The sequence below is a fragment of the Crinia signifera genome, chromosome 1 (genome assembly GCF_055691185.1).
Source record: "Crinia signifera chromosome 1, ASM5569118v1, whole genome shotgun sequence".
Lineage (NCBI taxonomy): Eukaryota > Metazoa > Chordata > Amphibia > Anura > Myobatrachidae > Crinia > Crinia signifera.
The window spans coordinates 221,937,601-221,959,195 of NC_139217.1; the positions used below are offsets into that span (position 1 = coordinate 221,937,601).

The 21,595-nt window shown below is 46.7% G+C and overlaps 1 protein-coding gene across 20 annotated transcripts in view; it reads left to right on the plus strand.

The window, feature by feature from the left end:
* The window catches only part of ADGRL3 (adhesion G protein-coupled receptor L3), a 1,133,398-nt gene that overhangs the window by 473,761 nt on the left and 638,042 nt on the right, over window positions 1–21,595 (plus strand). The gene's annotated exons all lie outside the window — the stretch shown is intronic.

A 21,595-nucleotide genomic window follows, 5' to 3' on the forward strand; every position in this document is an offset into this window, starting at 1 on the left:
GGGGGGGGAGCGGACGCAACCGCAACCCACAGGCGTTATGAACAGCGCATGGGGGGGGATCACGGACGGGAGTCAGGCGCGGGGAGGGGGGCGCACGAACTCACCTGCTGCTGACTTCTCTCAGACCTGCTGCCGGGTGCCGGGCGGGCGCAGGACTACACGGCGGCGGCGGCAGCAGCAGAAGACAGGGGAGAGCCGGTCACCGACGCGGCAGCAGTTAATTGCAGGACTATTCCGGTGCGGAGGGGGGGCGGGGTAATTACAGGAGGGGATGTGTAATAGTGGAGAGAGCTGAGCTGAGCTGCACTATTGATTGGCAGCGTGCGGTGCCGCCCTCCAGTAGGCAGCGCCCTAGGCAAATGCCTAAGTCTGCCTAATGGTAGCTCCGGCCCTGGTCTAGTACCATACAAGTGTGGATCATTTATGTAGTGTAACAATAAAACTTACTTTGTGGGATAACAATGTATTGCTGGATCAGGGGCATAAAAATATGGGAGATTTGCTCTAGTTTTTGCTTTATAAACAACGGAGTAGGAATAAGATTAAATCTAGGTACTGTTGGGGCATTGGTAGTTAATATGTGTAAGGGGCTTCTTGGAATGGGGTGCTAATACTAAATGCGAGTAGGAGGTTGAGGTGTGTCGACAACTATCCAGCCTCCAAGTTCCTCTTATACACATATGCTCCTATCCTCAAGAAATACATTTGTGGACTCTCAATAAGGGAACACTGGGAAAGGATTGTGCAACCCATGGGGTAGGCTATCAGTGTACCATCACTCTCAAACATGATTATGAGTATATACGGCTGCTAATACAAATTCGTATAGGCAGTCTGCACAGATCAGTCAGATCCATGCAGGTTGCAGTGTGTAAAAAAATGAAATAAAAAATAAAATGGCATCCTCCCCGACCGTAACCAGCACCAGGCTCAAAGAGCAGCGTCTAGTTTTAAAAAATCTGGGAATTTTTTTTCGTAGGGCTACACTGATTTTTTAAAACCAGCCCCAGGGCTGGGCCTGGTTCCCAAAATATGGGGGACAAAATGAATAGGGGTCCCCCATATTTTAAGAACCAGCCCCAGGCCCAACCAGCGAGCGGGGTAATGTCACACTTATTATATAAGGTCCTGCAGCCAAAACATTAACCCTACCGACCAGTCAGCCTGAGCAGGGGTCCTGGGGAGTGGGGTCTTCCCCAATGAAGGGGTCCCCCCCTCCAGAACTTACCTGCCCAGGCTGAAGCCTGGTGCTGTCCCCAGTACCCCTTGGCTGTGGGTACAGGGCTGATTCAAGTGTAAAAAAAAAGAAACACCATTGGGTTTTGCTGTGGAACTATGAGTCCCAGCAAGCCTGGAATGCATACTAGGACTTGGAGAAACACAATTCCCAGCATGCAGCCCATTAATGGGCTTGCTGGGACTATTAGCACCACAGCAAAACCAATAGTTCAATAAAAGCACACTGATACTAGTAAAAATAAAACTTTAATACACACATAGCCCGTAGGTAGGTCCTCGTCCATCTGTCCCTGGGTCTGGTGTCCTGGGGTCCAGTGTCTGAAGAAATCCATAGACCTGTGGAAGGAAATTATGCTCATGGGGCTTCTCTGGCATAGATCTGTCCTCTTGTGTCCTGAAGTAGTCCAGCATACTTGGCAACATAATAAACTGCAAAAACCCGAATCCATCGCAAACTAACTAACAGATGTTTGTTTACATCCTGCGGCTCCTTCTCCCGGAATGCTCCTATTGGTCGGCTTGCGACCTAGCGGCTCCTGATTGGCCGCCAGGCATAGCGGTATTCGGAGTAAGAAGCGCTGAATGTGAACATCCAGCGCTTCTAACTGTTCGCGATGGTTCGGGTGTTCGGTTTATTGTTTTGCCAAGTATGGTGGACTTCTTCAGGAGTGAAGAGGACAGATTTACGCCGGAGGAGCTTTGTGAGTATATTTTCATTCCACGGGTCCCCCTATGGATTTCTTTGAACACCGAACCCCAGGACACCGGAGCCCAGGACCAATGGACGTGACCTACCTATGGGCTCAAGATAGGTAAGTATCAGTATGTATGGGCTCTGTGTGTATCAAAGTTTTATTTTACTAGTGTCAATGTGCTTTTATTGAACTATTGGTTTTGCTGTGGAACTAAGAGTCCCAACAAGCCCATTAATGGACCGCATGCTGGAACTTGTGGTTCTCCAAGTCCTAATATGCGTTCTATGCTTGCTGGGACTCATAGTTCCACAGCAAAACCAAAACTCTTGAAGCAGCCCGGTACCCACAGCCCAGGGGTACCGGGAACCGCACCAAGCTTCAGCCTGGGCAGGTAAGTTCTGGAGACAGTCAAAATCCCGACAGTCAAAATCCCAACAGGGTCAAGATCCCAAATGGGTCAAAATCCCGACAAGGTCAAAATACCGACATATAGAATGTACAGGTGAAACAGTCAATATAACTTTCGGTCGACAGGTCGCGAGGTTGACATGGGTTATTTCACTGTTTTTTAACCCGAATGTCCATTCATATTTGTAAAATACAAATACGAATGTGCCATCAATACAAATACAAATTGGCGTATTTTCGTGATAGTAAATCCCGAAAATCTGAATGTGTAAAAAATAGGTGTATTTCTGTATACGAATACACCTATTTTTTACAAATTTGCTTTAGTAAATTTCCCCCATTGTGTTTCTATGAATATCCTCACAAATAAATAAGGATCAAAAGCATTTGAGGTAACAATATGGTTAAAAAAGGGTCAGGATGGATAGTCCAAATGGTTGTTATCTGCCGTCACATTCTAAAAGTCGGTACTATAATTATATAGTATCATGGGAAGAATTGAGTGGAAAAACTAAGGGTGAGATTTCATAGGATGAGATATTCAGAAAGTGAGAGATTTTGGAAGAAATCTCCAGTTTTTTTAAAGCGGCAATCATCTACACATCAAAATCAAAATGGTTTTGCAATGTAAGTGATTGCCGCTTTAAAAAAACTGGAGATTTCTTCCCAAATCTGTCACTTTCTGAATCTCATCCTATTAAATCTCACCCTAAATTGGGAATTTTATGGAAGCAGTCCTAATGGGAAGGAAGGATGTCTGTCCACCAGGAAAGGATTCCTCCTCATAGGACAGTTGCGGCCTTCTTTGTGTTTATTGCTGCAGTTGCATCTGTGATTGTATGCTAATACCACTACATAGAAACATGAAATTTGATGGCAGATAAGAACCACTTGCCTCTTTTTAATCCTTTAGATATAATTTCCACCCGTTTTTATTCTTATTTCCTTGTAGGTATATTCATATGCCTCTCCCAAGCATGTTTCAATTTCTCTACCGTCTTAGCCTCTACCAACTGTCTGGAGGCTACAGGTATTTGACTTATCCACTATCCTTTCTGTGAAGCAATTTTTCCTCAAAATTCCCCTGAAACTACACCCTATAGATTCAATGCATGTCTTCAGGTTTTAATACTACTCCTCTTTTGAAGAATATTTATCTCCTGTACTTTATTAAACCTCTGGTATATATGAAAGTCTCTATTATGTCCACTGTTTCCATTCTCTGCTCCAAACTATACATGGAACCCCTACATGGTTTGTTCCCTGATTTTTTAAAACCAGGACCGGCTCTTTAAATCTGGGGCTGATTATGGCCATGGGGGGGGACCCCACGCTGTTTTTCAAAATTATTTATAATTATTTTTCTTTTTTATTTACACTGAAGCCTCCACGGATCTGACTGATAGCAGCAGGCTGCTGCTACGAATTCATATGCCATCGGAAAAAACTAAGTAGTGAAATACAACTGTCAACTCTGGCGCCCGCCCGCGAGCTCACTCTCCCGCTCTGCTGTGCAACCTGTGTGGTGTAGTACTTTTAACTACTACACTGCTGAAAGTGACAACCTCCATGGTGTAGTAGTTTTAGCTACTACACTGCTGATAGTGCCAACTTGCCAGGGGTGGATTGGCCCAGTGGGAAACCGGGCAATTTCCCGGTGGGCCAGCCCAAAAAAGGCATGAATAGGCCGCTTTCCCCCCTGCTGAGCCGCGGATCGCCATCTCTGTGGCTAGCCACCACGGCTGCAGCAATTTGCCCTGAACAAATATGGCAGCAGGTGGGCTGCTGCGCATGTACGGCCGCACGCAGCTCCTCCTGCAGTACTGGTACCTCAGGAAGGCAGCCACAGGCAGGGCAGGTCTTTCGCAGAGTGTGGAACAGATGACCTGCGCATGCACAGTAAAAGTACAGAAGCCAGAGACTAAGCCAAAGCACCAGCGGCGGGTACGGCTGTGCGCCAGGCCATGCGCACACACAGATTAGATGGCTCTGAGCGCCAAGTGGCAGGGCTCACACACAGTAGACAGCAGTGGCACACAGTGAGTCAGTCAGACTCAGCCTAAAACAGATGGTACACAGTAGACGGCAAGGGTCACTGACAGGCTAGCTAGTACAGGCAGTGGCCGCGCCGGGTCATGGAAACTCTGGGGCCCTTCAGATCTCTGGGGCCCGTCACACTTGTCCCCATTGACCCCCCCGGTCGCCTGCCCTGCTGCAATCAGCCTTTGAGGCAGCGCTCACCAGGAACTATAGTCCCAGTCAGGACTGGGAAGGGGGAAGAGTCAGGACTGGAGGACGGAGGGTCAGGATTTAACAGTAAACCTGCCCCCCCCTAGAAGAAAACTATTTCCTCCACTGCCTCCTCCTGCCTCAGAGCAGAAGAGGGTCTGGCAGTAAGCTACTGACACAGTATGTACATGTGCAGTATAATATAGTGTATAGCATATTGCGTAGTGTTATGATTTCAGCATGTGAACAGTGTTCGGGTGCATGGATCTGCAAACAGGCAGTATAGCCAGTAATGTACAGAATCCATTATGCCCCCTATCTCAGAGTTGGAGTCTGAGTGCTGTAGAGCCACCAGGGGAAGGCCCATATGTATGGGACTTACAATCAGCACACATCTGATGCAGATATACATATGAGCAAGTGCATCGCTCAGGTCTGGATACATAAATCTCCATGAAAAGTAGTGTTCAGGAACACATAGACAAAGGAGCAGGAACCAGCTTATCTACCTGTGCACATAGTTACATAGGGCCTTATTCTGGTTGGTGCGGCCGGGCCGTACGCGTACGTTCCGGGGTTTTTCATGATCTGCGCATGCGTACATTCGCTAATGCGCAGGCGCGAACACAACACAACGCTTACGGACGGGTCTCTACGTGCGAAAAAACCTGTACGCGAGTGTACGGGCATTGGGGGCGGCATAGGGGCGTGATGAGGGGAGCGGCCGAAATAATGAGGGAAAATGGGCGTAAATATGGGCGTACACGGGGGTGTGCACCAAAAATGAGCGGTGCTACTACCGTACGATCGCCTAAAGCACCGTTCATTTCGGACACAAAACAGGCGGCCGCCAACCGCCAGCTCAGACCACCCCTACAGATACCGCATGCCAGCGTGCGCCTGGGTTTGCTAATTAACGCTGATTACTACTCAAACACATACACCTGAATGTAATAAGCAATGCTGCAGTCTATTAAGTCCAAACCATGATTTCACTACCTGCAAGCCACACACAGCACTCAAACACATTGGAAGCTTATCTTTCTATACTTCTCTACATTTAAAGGTTTGTTTGTTTAATTTAAGGTAAGAATCTTTTTAAGACCTGCTTATATATGCTAAGGTAGGTATTTGCTAAACAGTTATACACATTCACTACGTGCTTTCATAGACTTTACACAGTAGCACACTCAATCTACACAAGTCGACATGTGTCAACGTGTTCACTCTAATACAAACATAGGTTTTGTATTTATGATACAATAACATAAACCACATCTAACACCTACAAAGGATGTTTCAGCAATGTTTTAAGCCCATGCCCACTATTTTGCACACAATCTTTGTATAGTACCCAAAATACAGAAGTGTACCACTATCTGATCTGCTATGAATTGGATTTGACTACACTCTGGATGTAAGATGCCACCAATCACATTATTGCACTCACATCTCTCTAACAAAGGATTCCTACATCTGCTTATGACACTGTAAAATCATATATATTTAAAAAGTTATGCATGTTTGTTCACAAGCAATTTTCTCATGTTTGGCCGATTCACACATCTTTTTTTAGGGAGGACACATATGCATTCCTACACAAATGTACCTTTTGACCCTTGTTTGTCTGCCTCACCCACTCCATGAGGAAAGCATTGTTCTGGACCTGCTTTTACCTACTACTGTAGGAGCTACCTCACCTGCACACAAACTGCTTTCTCACCTATTAAGTTGCTCTGCACATGTGCTGACACCAACTAATTAGCAGGGAAAAGTTGGATAGGAACATGGGAATGGCCATGGAGAGGGTTACACATGGGAAACTTCTACCACACTTCAACAAATGTTCAAAAATACCCTGGTCAGTAAGTACACATAAATCTAGTATTTGTTTCACACAAGAAATTACACATACAACAATTTTGTTTTAATTGGTAAAATAAATTTATTTGCTGTTCAGCATCACAGCTTATTTGACACTTTAATGTAATAAATCAAATAAACAAATAAAATAGACACAAAAATAAAAAAACAGCCAGAACAAGAGGTTGCATATCTCCAAACATGTGTTACCCTGCAAATGCAATGGTGAAAGAAATGGGGACACCAGAATACGTACTGCAACAACCAGGGTGAATACTAAGCAAGATACACACCACCAAAAATTTATCCTGCATTTGTAGAGGTCAAAATAAGAACTTTAATGCCCATGGCACGAAAATGGATCGATGGCCAACTCAGGAAGTGGATGTCCAGTGCAATTTCAACATTTGGGGTCCAACCACAGAGGAAGTGAACCAGGTCTCATTATTTGGGCCCTTTTTTCCCCCTTTTAGATGGGGCCTTGGGGACAGGGGCCTTTGGCTCAGATGGCTTGCGGCGTCTTCCCCTAGTGGACACAGGAGGGTCAGCAGAGGTGGAAGGTTGGGGAGCAGCTTGGGGTGGGCCAGCAGATGGGGGATTGTCCCTTAGGGTCATTCATGCGGTTGAAGGCCTCACACTGCTGCCTGTTTGTGGCCTTCCAATCCGCCAGAAATTCCCCAATCTGCTGCTGATGGATCGCAGCATCCACCCCTTGCTGCTCGATCCTCTCCAGCATCACCATCACGCTCTCATCCCATGTCTCCTGTGGCTGGGGGTGTCGTCTTGGTGAAGGCTGGACCACTTGCTCCACCTGTGGCTCTGCAGAGGAAGATGCTGCCGGTTCATCCTGGGTTTCTGCTTCTGCTAGGATAATAATTGAAAACAATGTCACCATCACATACGCACTAAAAAATATCTTTCAAAATACAATGCATTACTGTGACTTACCATCAAAAGCAGCATCAAAGACCTCCGCCGGGAGCTCACTGTCCATATTGGAGATCCCCCTGACCTCGGCCACATCAATGACGTCCAAGGCGTCCTGCTCCAGTGGGGTATACTCCAAATTATCGGGCATAGGACCTCTCCCGGTGGACATGCTGTGGTTGTACCAGTCAGTCATCTTCCTCTTCAGTGTCGTTTTGAAGTCTGTCCACCTACAAGTTTAAAAATACAAATATCACCATGAGATATGTGCACCACTGTGCTAGTGAACATCATGACTACGTTACATTTCCTAGTGTGGGTGATCTTATGTTTTTTAGCCATATGTGTCCCACACACACATTAATGTCTCCATTAGGAGGCATTTCAGTGTCTCATCTCATTCATTAGGCCACTAAATGCACATACATAGATCACTATGCAGAAATGACATCATCCATGGCCAAATTATGCACCTCCACCTGTTGTGAAACTACACATTCCACCATAGCTTGACAGTGTGGTTATTATGGAGTCATTTAACTATGGGATGGCATAATGGGATGTGTAGTTTCTCACCAGCTACATGTGCACAGTTTGGTCATTATTGTTTCAGTTGCATCATATGGAACATGTTACAACAACTCTTTCCAAAACACACTTTCTCTTGTCCCATCACATACTTCACATACTTCACATGAGCAGAACTGTGCCCATAACCTCACATCACACCAATGGTGCATGTTTCATATATCAATGTGGGTTATTAGACATGGTTGTGTTCACATGTGACATTGAAGTGTAGCACTATCTACAAACACACCTTTCTATTATTCTCAAAACATACATGTAACATATGTACACACATATGACATTATCAGGGGGACAAACACACTTGCCTTTTCTTCACCGCTAGCCAATCTCTGACCACTGGTGACACCTGGTTCACTTCCTCTGTGATCTTGTCCCAAAGGTTTCTCCTTGCACTGGTACCCGGCTTCCTGGTTGGCAATTCGATCCATTCGCGTGCTCTGGGCACTAAAATTCTTAATTCTGCCTCTACAAATGCAGGGTTTCTCTTTTTGGTGGTGGTATCCTGCTCAGTCCTCACCCTAGATGTTGCAGCTCGTTTTCTGGTGGCCCCAGTTCTCTCAACATGCACCTGCTGGGTCACACCTGTTTGGAGAGATGCAACCTCTTGTTCTGGCTGGTTGCTTGGCCCTTGTGGAGCTGGTGGAGGTTGAACAGGGCCTGTTAGTGAGGGGCCCGCTTGGTCTTGCAGGCTACTTCTCTCTTGAGCCCTCCTTCTCCGCTCCTGTTCCCTCTTCTGCAAAGCTTCAAGCAGGGATTCTGCTGTAGCTCTCTGTAGAGCGTCCTCAGCTGCGGAATCGTCTGAGTTAGACATGTTTGCAGCAATTCTGGCCTGCATCTGACTGAATATTTATATGTTAATCTCCCGCCATGAACAAGGGGGCGTATATTTTTCCCCGCAATGTAGTTGCTAATTTACGCCGATATTTCCCGCCGATAATTGCCGCTTAAATTACGCAGGTCTCCACGCACCTGATCAATCACCTGTATATGCACATACACAGGTTGTGGAGCATTGTGTGCTACATCGTGAAATGTGTGCACCTGTCATTCCAATGATGAGGTGTTGTCAGCTGGTATCTGTTGGAGTTCGTGTATGCTTTGTGAGTCACATTTCAAAACATCACGTTATAATGCTTTCCTTACATATGTAATGAGTATGAAATTGTCATACACCAACATGTTGCATTGTGCCCCTTTTAGCAGCGTATTTATTAGTAGACGGTTGCGTGTATTCTTTTACGCACACTGTATATACAGTACGTCTCTCCATGGAAATCGGTGTATTGTGCCCCTTTTAGCAGCGTATTTATTAGTAGACGGTTGCGTGTATTATTTTGCGCACACTGTATATACAGTTCCTCTCTATACATTGAATGCATGCTGTTGGTTATGGTGTGTGTATATCGGAACGGTCCGCGTAAGTTTCTATTCGCATCCAGTTTGTTCATGTAAGAAGGATTAATAAAGTTAATACTAAACAAACAATTTTTTTACACCAATCAGCAAGCACCAAAAGTGATATATGTACCTGCAATTAATAACTGCGATATTGCCACTATGACTTCAACCAGGGCTAGGGCGTTTTCTACCCAGGAGCTGTTGGCCTTGGTTGAGGTCATGGACCGGCGCCTGGGGCCCAGGGGCCCATATGTGTCCAATATGGACAAGCGGCGGGCGTATAATGCTGCCCGCCGGCTAATCTTCGCCCGGACCGGCGTCCGCAGAAGCCTGGCCCAAGTTGAGCGGCGCTGGTCTGACCTGCGCCGGCGGCAGCCAGTGTTGCTTTCTACACTTCGCCGCCATATTGCCCGATGTAAGTTTTTATTTACTAGTATATCTGCGTTTTTTTGCAATGTTTGCTGTACTTTTTATAAATATGTTTCTGAGTATGTGGGTGTATATGGGGTGTATATGGGTGTATAGGGGGTGTATATGGGGTGTATAGGGGGTGTATATGGGTGTATAGGGGGTGTATATGGGGTGTATAGGGGGTGTATATGGGGTGTATATGGGTGTATATGGGGTGTATAGGGGGTGTATATGGGGTGTATATGGGTGTATATGGGGTGTATAGGGGGTGTATATGGGGTGTATATGGGGTGTATATGGGTGTATAGGGGGTGTATATGGGTGTATATGGGGTGTATAGGGGTGTATATGGGGTGTATATGGGTTATAGGGGGTGTATAGGGGGTGTATAGGGGGTGTATATGGGTGTATATGGGTGTATAGGGGGTGTATAGGGGTTGTATAGGGGGGGGTTTAAGTAGTTGTTCAGTTTTTGGGTGTAGCATATCAATTAGTTTGCATGATAAATGTCTGAAATATAACAGCAATGATAATTTGGAAGGTTATGAGCATGACTAATGTGAATTTTTCTTTCCACTTTTTTATGAACCCCAATCTTCGATTTCTATACCATCAACATGAACATTTCAGCACGGGCAAGGGCACGCATAGAAGCCCGGGAGGAGGCAGCCCGGGAGCAGGCAGCCCAGGAGGCGGAAGAGGAGGAGGAAGAGGAGGAGGAAGAGGAGGAGGAAGAGGAGGAGACAATGGGTCAAGCTGGGGCCCACCAAATTTCGCCATCCCCTTCCACCAGCCACTCCCCAACCCCCACCCCCTCCCCAACCCCCACCCACACCCCTACCCCCACCCCCTCCCCAACCCCCACCCCCTCCCCCAACCCCCACCCCCTCCCCAACTCCCACCCCCACCCCCTCCCCAACCCCCACCCCCTCCCCTCCCCCCACCCCCTCCCCAACCCCCACCCCCTCCCCAACTCCCACCCCCTCCCCAACCCCCACCCCCTCCCCAACTCCCACCCCCACCCCCTCCCCAACCCCCACCACCTCCCCTCCCCCCACCCCCTCCCCACCCCATTTCCAACCCCCCTACACCTCTCCACCACCCACCCCCAAACCTCTCCAATCCCCACTCACACCCACTACCAGTATCCCAAGTCCTATCCCATCCCCCTTGCTCCTGACCCCCCCAACCACCGCACACCCAACCAGCGGCGAGCAGGATGGCTCAACTAGCCGTAAGTAAATAATGTGTCTAATGTTTACCTACACATTTCTACACATAAACAATCACAACAACCACATATGTGTATCCAACATCAACATTAGTTGCAACATATCACTGCAGGGCGACCATGAGGTGTGGCCTGTCCTTCTCCAGGAACAAGGGTCCCCTTGGTGGTTTTTTTGGAGTGTGGCCATGCCTCACCCCTTGAATAATTGACATAACAGTATATCCAATGAGATATCCGACATTAGTGGTGTTGTAGTTATGTGGGTCCAGGTGTTGGGTAACTCCACTTCCCAGCATGATGTGCAACATAAATTTATAGATTGTTTTGTTAATAGTGTGTGAGGCCATGCGGATGCATGCTTTACAAACATAGCTTTAGGCCTATAATTTGTACAGCAATGTCCTAAATTTAAAATAGTAAGGAGTGCTTAAGCCGCAACAATGTCATAACCCTTAAATAGCACAGCCCCAAAACCAAACTACCAATTGGGATACAGCATACATTCATCCAAGAAGGAGTAATTTAATTAATGTTATTTACTATGTACAGTATGTGTGTGTTAACATATTATTTTTTAGTACTGTGTTTACAGCAGACCCCTCTTCAATGTAGTTTAAAAATGTATGTGGCCTTCACACATAACTCACAACTTTTTATTATGTACAAATACAACAAACATTTGTGTATGTTATATATTATTTTTTTTTTTTATCCCTTCACTACAGACACTGAACAGCACCAGGAGGAGGTGGACAACATCTTGCGGGAGATATTCCTTACCCTTTTTTATTTAAATCTTTTTTTACGTTTGGAGGCCCGCATTTAATTTATTTTTATCCCCCCCCCCCCCCCTTATTATGTTTGTTCTTAATAAAATTTTATGTTCAGTTAGAAGTTTCCTGTGTTTTTAATAATAAATATGTTAGAGGGCTTGTAAGGGTAGGTACATACAGATGTGTAATGTAAGTTATATTTGTAATTTGAGGTGAGGGGTAATGATTGATGTGTGAATGTGTGTGTTTTTGAGTAAAATAACACATAGTGAAAATGCATGAATGTTTAATGTTGTTAGATTAAAACATCACACATAACATCAGGGTAGGTATACATGTTCCACATTTTGGACAAACTAATTATGGACATAATTTAGTACATATACAGAAACACCAACATAACTTGATATAAAAGTAACAGCAATATGGGGACACATAGATAGTGATTAAAATGTCACATTAGAACATAACAAATATACATGTAATGAGGGTTAAAATGTTGTTTTATTAGGGTCTTTATTAAGGTAGACAATTGAGTTAATAGAAAACAATAATTGAATAACAATTAGAATAATTAATTAATTGTCTGATTTGTAGTTGAAAGGCAAGATTTGCAGGTCCATATATGTGAAGGGTATGCCAGCGTGCACGGACGTACGCTCACTCTCACGAGCGGTGACATAAGCTGAGTTTTCTATTGAAAACAATAGGGTCCCGTCCGTGCAAGCTGGCGTACGCTCAGATTTCCGCAAGAAGTCGGCGGGAAGACGGACGAGAGACGTCCGTAAACGGTGGCGGACGCTCTGTTGTACGCCAGTTGTCGGAGTGTAAGGGCTGGGCCGTCCGTGTACGTTGGCATACGCTCAATTGTACGCCACTCCCCTTTGACGTTGTTTATGGCCGTACGTATGCGGCTGACTTGTGGGTGGACTTAACCCCAACGGCCGCGTACGGAGAGCGTACGTTAATTGGGAACGTACGCACGTTTGGCCGCTACGATCAGAATAACCTCCATAGTTACATAGTAGGTGAGGCTGAATAAAGACTTGCGACCATCTAGTTCAACCTATGTTTATAGTAGCTAATCCCTTAATAATAATCTGTATTACCCATATGTACTAACCCAACTCCCTGCACATACTATTATCGCCTATTTATATGGCATCACAAGGGTTACGCAGCGCCTGACAATACATAGATGAGCGAAAACCAAAAAAATAACGAAGAACAGTATTAGGCAAATTACGTTAAGAACATGGTAAATAAATATTTTTGCAGCAGGGGACAGGACACTGACTTATTTATCAGGGTGGCAGAGATATATTCTAAGAAAAGCACATAAGGAGAGGGCCCTGCTTGTGAGAGTCGCAACTGCATGCAACTCTTAATCAGATTATATTAGTAGGGATCCTCCCTCCTTTCACAGACTCCACCCTCTCAGCAGTCCCCTCCCCCAGGGCTGCTTATATAAACTTCCCAGGCTGTTTTTACATCCCAATCTGCCCCTGCAACCTGCTGAGTCTGACTGTGTTTGTGTTAGTATAGTGTGGTGGTACACTGACAGAGTCTGTGCTGTATATTATACAGTATGTTTATCCCTGTATAGCAGAGAGCGCAGTTGTCACAGTATAAAAATGTAGTAATAACACATAGATAGATCTATATTAAATATAACATTTCATTCAGCACTGACATCTGTTGGGCACATTAATTTTAAAAACTTTGGAGACAATGTTTCAAATAAATTGCCTTAAAGCTAAATATCACTATTGGAACCAATTCTCACCAATGATGATCAGAGTTCAACAAATCTCTTGTAAACTTGGTATCCCTTTTGATTTTTTTATGCAAAGCAGCACAGAAGTTCCAGTTGGAATAAAGTTGCCTCCAGAGTCTGCCGTGTACACACCAGGCAATTTTCCAATTTTGTGTATCCACAATATGTTGGTAATTTTATATTCCAAATGCCTTTTGGAGTGCAGCTGCCAGGGGGAGTGATAAAGGGCTAGACAGGGGCTGAGGGACCTGCCGTCTGCAGGTAACAGTACCTCAGCCGATGTTCTCAAGGCTACAGCTCCGTTGAATGTGGATCAGCGCTTGAGGTGCCTCAGGGCCCGTTCACGTCACCCGGTGGTTTATGTAGTCGGCTTGCAATTCTGTATAAGCAGCTGTCTTTAGGCCGAGATATATATGAGCTGTATCTCCAGGTTATCGCTGCATACGGGGGAGGGGGAGACAGAGCTGCAGCGTGTACTCCCGGCACTTGTATTGTGTTTGGATTTTTGGGTTTTGGGTTCTGATTTTTTTTAAAAAGCATAAAAACTTTTTTTTTTTTGCTCCTACGCTATATTGACCTCAATAACATTAATTTCCACTCATTTCTAGTCTATTCTGAACACCTCATACCTCACAATATTGTTTTTAGGGCAAAAGGTTGCACCGAGGTAGCTGGATAACTATGCTAAACCACACAAGTGTGCGGCACAAACACGTGTCTCATGTAAGGGTGGCACTGCAGCAGCAGACAGGATGGCAGTTTAAAAAACTAGGCCCCAAAAAGACCCCTATCTGACTTCATCGTACACTGTTTACCATGTGCAGCCAAGGAGCGGTGGGCATTTTGTGCAGCACAGAGTTTGTCTGCAAGTGTGTAACTCAGGGGTTCCCAATCTTTTAGAATCACGGCACCCTATAGTAGCAGAATTTTTCCACGGCACCCCTAGGCCCCCCCAAAAATATATAAAATGAAGTAGATTGTGTTTATATGTGTTTCTTAGGTTCAGTTATGTGGTAAAGGGCAGGAATTGCTTCTGATTGTACATATTTTATGATTGGCAGCCACCATCACTGGTTTTGTCCACAAATAATTGATCATAAATAATTTGAATTTGTCCTGGACCACCAACCCGTGGCACCCCTGTAAGTGTCCTGAGGCACCCCAGGGAGCCACGGCACACAGTTTGGGAACCACTGGTGTAACTGTTTCAATCAGTTTAACATCCAACAAGACCCTTATCTGGCTTTGTGTGATTATGATTATTATTAATTAATTTAATCTGATTGTTTAATTTTGTGATTATTATTCATTTATTACCAGTCGTCTCTTAAATCATTGCCTAATGGGTGAAGGGGGCTAATCAATTTTAAGGTGGCAGATGGAAGAGTTCCTCCACCTCTCTAGGACCCCTGGGTTGGAGATGTATCGCTTTTCAGCAACCGGTGTCTTACTACCTAACCGTACATGTATGGGTAAACAGCCACCAAGACCCCTATTTGGGAAGTGAGGGCTATATGGCTGCTACTTCTTTCACTCAATTGATTGCTAGGGTAGATTCAGCTATCTGGCTCGCTAGGCGGGTGTTTCCTTTCCTCCCTCACCGCTTCACATGCTTCAGGTGCAGCCCCGCTCCTCTGCCTATGTCGTAGGTGGCCGTATAAGCTTGAATGGCCTTTTGCTGCTCCTCCATCCTCTGCAGCATATAGAGGGTGGAGCGCGTCACCACCTTTTGTTTAAGCTGACGGCAGGGCAGGTTGCAGAGTTTTTGCTCCCGCTCCAGCTTTCGGCAGGCAGTGGCAGAATGCCAAAAGTGTCCACAAATTTTGCGGGCCACCGCAAGCATATCCTGCACGCTCCTGTCATTTTTGATGAAATGCTGCACCACCAAATTTATTGTGTGGGCAAAACATGGCACATGCTGGAAATTGCCCATGTTTAATGCCCGCACAATGTCACTGGCCACAAATCCCCAGGTGAGTCTAAGGGATGATTTCCCTCAGTTTCTCTAAGAGGTTGTTGGCGTTTTCACAGTTTTTTGAGTCGGTGTCAGCCTAAATCTCTTAAATCTCCTATTGGGCGGGGGGAGAGGAGGAGGACTTTGATCATCATGTGAAGCTGCACCACTAGTCATGAACTTAGGCCATGGCCTTAGCCATTCCTTGCCAAGTTTCTAAGTTTCTCTTCCAACGATTAACATTTACTTTTTCGATTCCTTCTAAGGGACTTTGGTTTAAAATGTACATGCCCTCTGCTTTCACACTGGGCATCGGCCGTGGCAGACAACGTTGTTGGCATTTCATGACTAGTTGCAGCAGCTTCAGAACTATGAGGAAGTGGATCTTCATCTTTTCTTTTTTTTTACCTCCATATTTTGGATATCCATTATTTTTGTTAATTTTTATTTTTGACATAATTTTAGTTATGTCACAGGACAGCGCCACTGGAGTGCAATTAATACATCAGTAGGTATGCACCAGCAGGCAGGTATTACAGATACGGCAGTACTAGGCACCAGACTGTAGATACGGCAGTATTAGGCAGTGGGCCCCAGACCAGACAGGTAGATACGGCAGTGCTAGGCACCAGACAGGTAGATACGGCAGTACTAGGCACAAGACAGGTAGATAAGGCAGTAATAAGCAGTACTAGGCACCAGACGGTAGATACGGCAGTATTAGGCAGTGGGCCCCAGACCAGACAGGTAGATATGGAAGTACTAGGCAGTGGGCCCCAGACCAGACATGTAGATACAGCAGTATTAGGCAGTAGGCCCCAGTCCAGACAGGTAGATACGGCGGTACTTGTATACTATCACGGCTCGCATCGCATGCCATCGCATGCCATATGTAATGGCATGCAATGCGATTTTACCGGGTTTTTAATGCATTTTTGAAAAAATCGCATGCGATCGGACATGTGTTCAAATCATGTAAAATGCACCCCAAATGGCATTTTTCACACTATCACCCCCACTATCAACGCCAACCCGAAGCGCAGCGAGCCCGCGAGGGGTGGCGGTACGCATCCTACGACCTTTTCATACCCCCACTATCCATGTCGGCGTGGAGTTGAGAATAGAAAGTGTGGCGAGCGCAGCGAGCCACCGAGCCCGAAGCGTGGCGAGCGGACATGGATACCTTAACAGGTATCAGTGTCCCCTCGTGGGCTTCACAGGTATCCGCGTCCCCTCGCGGGGCTCGCTGCGCTCGCCATGCTTCGGGCTCGGAGGCTCGCTGCGCTCGCCACACTTTTTATTCTCAACTCCACACCGACGTGGATAGTGGGGGTAAGAAAAGGTCGTAGGACGCGTACCGCCGCCCCTCGCGGGCTCACTGCGCTCGCCACGCTTCGGGTTGGCGTTGATAGTGGGGGTGATACAGTGTGAAAAATGCCATTTGGGGTGCATTTTACATGATTTGAACACATGTCCATGATTTTTGTGAAAAATGGCATCGCTTGCGATGCGATGCAATGTGGTTTTTCCCTGTACGATGCCCATCGTGGGAGCCGTGATAGTATACAAGTACCGATGTGGCAGTATTAGGCAGTGGGCCCCAGACCAGACAGGTAGATACGGCAGCACTAGGCTCCAGACAGTAGATACGGCAGTACTAGGCACCAGATGGTAGATACGGCAGTATTAGGCAGTGGCCCCAGACCAGATAGGTAGATACCGTGTCCCTGTGTATCTAAGATACGGCAGTATTAGGCAGTGGGCCCCAGACCAGACAGGTAGATATGGCAGTATCAGAGCCGGCCCTAGCAAATATGATTCCCTAGGCAAGATTTTGGCTGGTGCCCCCTAGCACCGCCACTGGTTCCACCTCTGACCCTGCACCCCTTTCCTAGCACCATCATCACTCATCACAGCAGTCATCATTTTGGTGCTCCTACCCTTTGTATTTTAAATAGAAATGATGCACACATTTGGCGCGCATCCCAAAAAGGGGTGTGTTCTCGCTGGGAAGGGGCATGGCCACACAATAGTACCCCCAATTAAAATTATGCCACACAGTAGTGCAACTTTATTCACATGATATCATGCGATAGTGTCCCTTATTCACGTTACATCACTTAGTAGTACCACTTAACCTTATATACTTTACTTCTCACAGTCGTGCCCATTATTCACATTACATCACACTGAATTGCTCTTTTTTCACATTAGACCACACAGTAGTGCCCATTCTATGTTACACCACACAGTAGAGCACCTTGTACACATAATGCCACACATTAGTAATGCCTTTATACACATAATACCACAAAGTAATACCCCTTACACATGACATACTGTACATTATTAATGTCCTTATAAACACAATGCGCATTACACATTATGCCAACCTTTATTAATGCCCATATACACATAATGCCACGTAGACATACTGTATGCCGTACATTATTAATGCTCTTATAAACATAATGCATCTTACACCAACCTTTATTAATGCCCTTATACACATAATGACACACGTAATGTCCCTTACACATACGTCGCACATTACTAATGCATTCATACACGGCACACATATGCCCCTTACACATATGCCGAACACTATTGCACAACCAACCCACCCGCAGACAGCACTTGCACAGCCGCTAACACTGTGACCTCTGCCTCTGCTTGAATACAGATGTTTCCTCATCCATCTTGCCTCAATAGGCCATGCAGCTCCTGGCCAGTTCTGTTAACATCGGGCACCTTTTTTGCTGAAAATTCATCTTATTTGCATTGTTATGCGACCAGGACACACAAGCAGCTTCTGATAATTAAAATTATATGTGGCATGACTATATTCGGTGTGCGACTATGGCTGTATCCAGGGCCGGTGCCACCACTAGGCAGCTCTAGGCATTTGCCTAGGGCGCTGGCACCTGGAGGGCGGCAGTTCGCCCCTCACCCCCAGCATGTGCATATAGCTGGCGGTGTCGGCGTCCCTGCAGTGCTGGTGCGGGCAGGGGTGTCCGTGCTGAGGGGGTACCTGCGGCGCTGTCACTGTGTATAAAGCTGCTGCTGGCGGCGGCGGGGTCCCTGCAGTGAATAGAAAATAACTAGCGCTATGCGGTGGCTAGGGAAGCGCTTCTGGGATTGAAAACACTTGCCGCACGCTGATTGGCTGAGATTCAGCCAATCAGCATGCGGCAAGTGTTTTAAAAATCAGAAGCGCTTCCCGCGCCGCCGCATAGAGCTAGTTATTCTCTATTCACTGCAGGGACCCCGCCACCGCCAGCAGCTTTATACACAGTGACAGCGCCGCAGGCACGGACACCCCTGCCCGCTCCAGCACTGCAGGGACGCCGACGCCGCCAGTTTTATAATACAGGTACCACCCCCCGGGCACTGGGGCGCCCCCTCCCCGACTCGCCTGGGGTGCTCCGGTACCTTGCACCGGCCCTGGCTGTATCTGCATACGGAATGCTATGTTACAGTGATTTCCATGAATACACTATTTCATATGCAGATACAGCCTCATTCACACACAGAGTATAGGCATGCTGTATATCATTTTAATCAGCAGAAGCTGTTGGTGCCCCTAGGCATTCCAAATGCCCTAGGCAGTTGCCTAGTTTGCCTATGCCTAGGGCCGGCTCTGGGCAGTATTAGGCAGTGGGCCCCAGACCAGACAGGTAGATATGGAAGTATTAGGCAGTGGGCCCCAGTCCAGACAGGTAGATACGGCGGTGCTTGTATACTATCCAGCGGTGTAGCTAGGTGCCATGGTGCCCGGAGCAAGGTCATATTCCCCCCCCCCCCCCCCCCGGTAATGAATTGGGGGCGTGGCTAACATGTGTGGCAGAATCTGCTGCGCTATATAAGACGCTGTAACGGAATCTGCTGTGCTATATAAGACACTGTAAAGGAATATGCTGCGCTATATAAGACACTGTAACGGAATCTGCTGTGCTATATAAGACGTTGTAACGGAACCTGCTGCGCTATATAAGACACTGTAACGGAATACGCTGCGCTATATAAGACGTTGTAACGGAACCTGCTGCGCTATATAAGACACTGTAACAGAATCTGCTACGCTATATAAGACACTGTAATGGAATCTGCTGCGCTATATAAGACGCTGTAACGGAATCTGCTGCGCTATATAAGACACTAACAAAATACGCTGCGCTATATAAGCAACTGTAACAGAATCTGCTGCGCTATATAAGACACTGTAACGGAACCTGCTGCGCTATATAAGACACTGTAACGGAATCTGCTGCGCTATATAAGACCCTAACGTAATCTTCTGCGCTATATAAGACGCTGTAACGGAATCTTCTGCACTATATAAGACGCTGTAACGGAATCTGCTGCGCTATATAAGACACTGTAACGGAATCTGCTGCTCTATATAAGATGCTGTAACGGAATCTGCTGCGCTATATAAGACACTGTAACGGAATCTGCTGCTCTATATAAGACACTGTAACGGTATCTGCTGCGCTATATAAGACACTGTAACGGAATCTTCTGCACTATATAAGACACTGTAACGGAATCTGCTGCGCTATATAAGACGCTGTAATGGAATCGAAGGGGTATTCAATCCCCGAAACGTCAGACACCTTAAATTTGTGGCATGCCGCTGATTGCCTTGCAATTTTTTGTATATATATATATATATATATATATATATATATATATATATATATATATATATACATACATACATACACATATACACACACACACACACATACGTACATACATACATACATATAATATCGTCACACAGACAGACCCCTGACACCACTTGTTAATCATAGAATATTAGAATACAGTGGACAGTGTTTACTTCAAAACTTACACTGGCTGGCTGGCTGCAATCATAAACTGGAGCACTGATGATGGTGGGCCAGGGCTAGTGGATGCTGGAGAGGGAGGCAGTGTCGTTGCACCATTACAGTAGTAAGGAGTTGCTGCTTGCGTGGCTCTGATGCAGTGTCCCTCCTCCCCTACTCCCAGCACGCGCCGCGGCGGCTGGAGTGGGACAGTCAGGCAAGGGATGTCTCTGCTGCGAGCACTGCCGCCCGCGTCACCGTCCGCGTCACGTAGGGTCCGCCGGGCGGAAGTAAATTACAGTCTGACAGTGCCGGGGGGGAGGGAGAGGGAAGCGGCGTCCACGTCCAGGTCTGTACGGCGGGCAGGGCAGCCCCCGGCGCAGGCTGCCCTGCGTGTGTGAATTAAATTATTTATTGCAGGGCAGCAGGACTCATTTGCGGAGGGGGGGCGGCGCCCTGCGCCCCAACTGCGCCCGGAGCGTGTGCTCCGGTGGCTCCGCCCTCCCTACGCCTCTGATACTATCATGGCTCCCATCGCATGCCATCGCATGCCATATGTAATGGCATGCGATGCGATTTTACCGGGTTTTTAATGCATTTTTGAAAAAAATCGCATGCGATCGGACATGTGTTCAAATCATGTAAAATGCACCCCAAATGGCATTTTTCACACTGTATCACCCCCACTATCAACGTCAACCCGAAGCGTGGCGAGCGCAGCTAGTCCGCGAGGGGTGGCGGTACGCATCCTATGACCTTTTCATACCCCCACTATCCATGTCGGCGTGGAGTTGAGTATAGGACGGCCAATAGAGTCAAAGTATAGATTTGCCATGGCCGTTCTACACAGCGGTCCCACGCTTCGGGCTCGGAGGCTCGCTGCGCTCGCCACACTTTCTATTCTCAACTCCACGCCGACGTGGATAGTGGGAGTATGAAAAGGTCGTAGGACACGTACCGCCGCCACTCGCGGGCTCGCTGCGCTCGCCACGATGCGGGTTGGCGTTGATAGTGGGGGTGATACAGTGTGAAAAATGCCATTTGGGGTGCATTTTACATGATTTGAACACATGTCCATGATTTTTGTGAAAAATGGCGATGCGATGCAATGCGATTTTTCCCTGTACGATGCCCATCGTGGGAGCCATGATAGTATACAAGTACCGAAACGGCAGTATTAGGCAGTGGGCCCCAGACCAGACAGGTAGATACGGCAGTACTAGGCACCAGACAGTAGATACGGCAGTACTAGGCACCAGACTGTAGA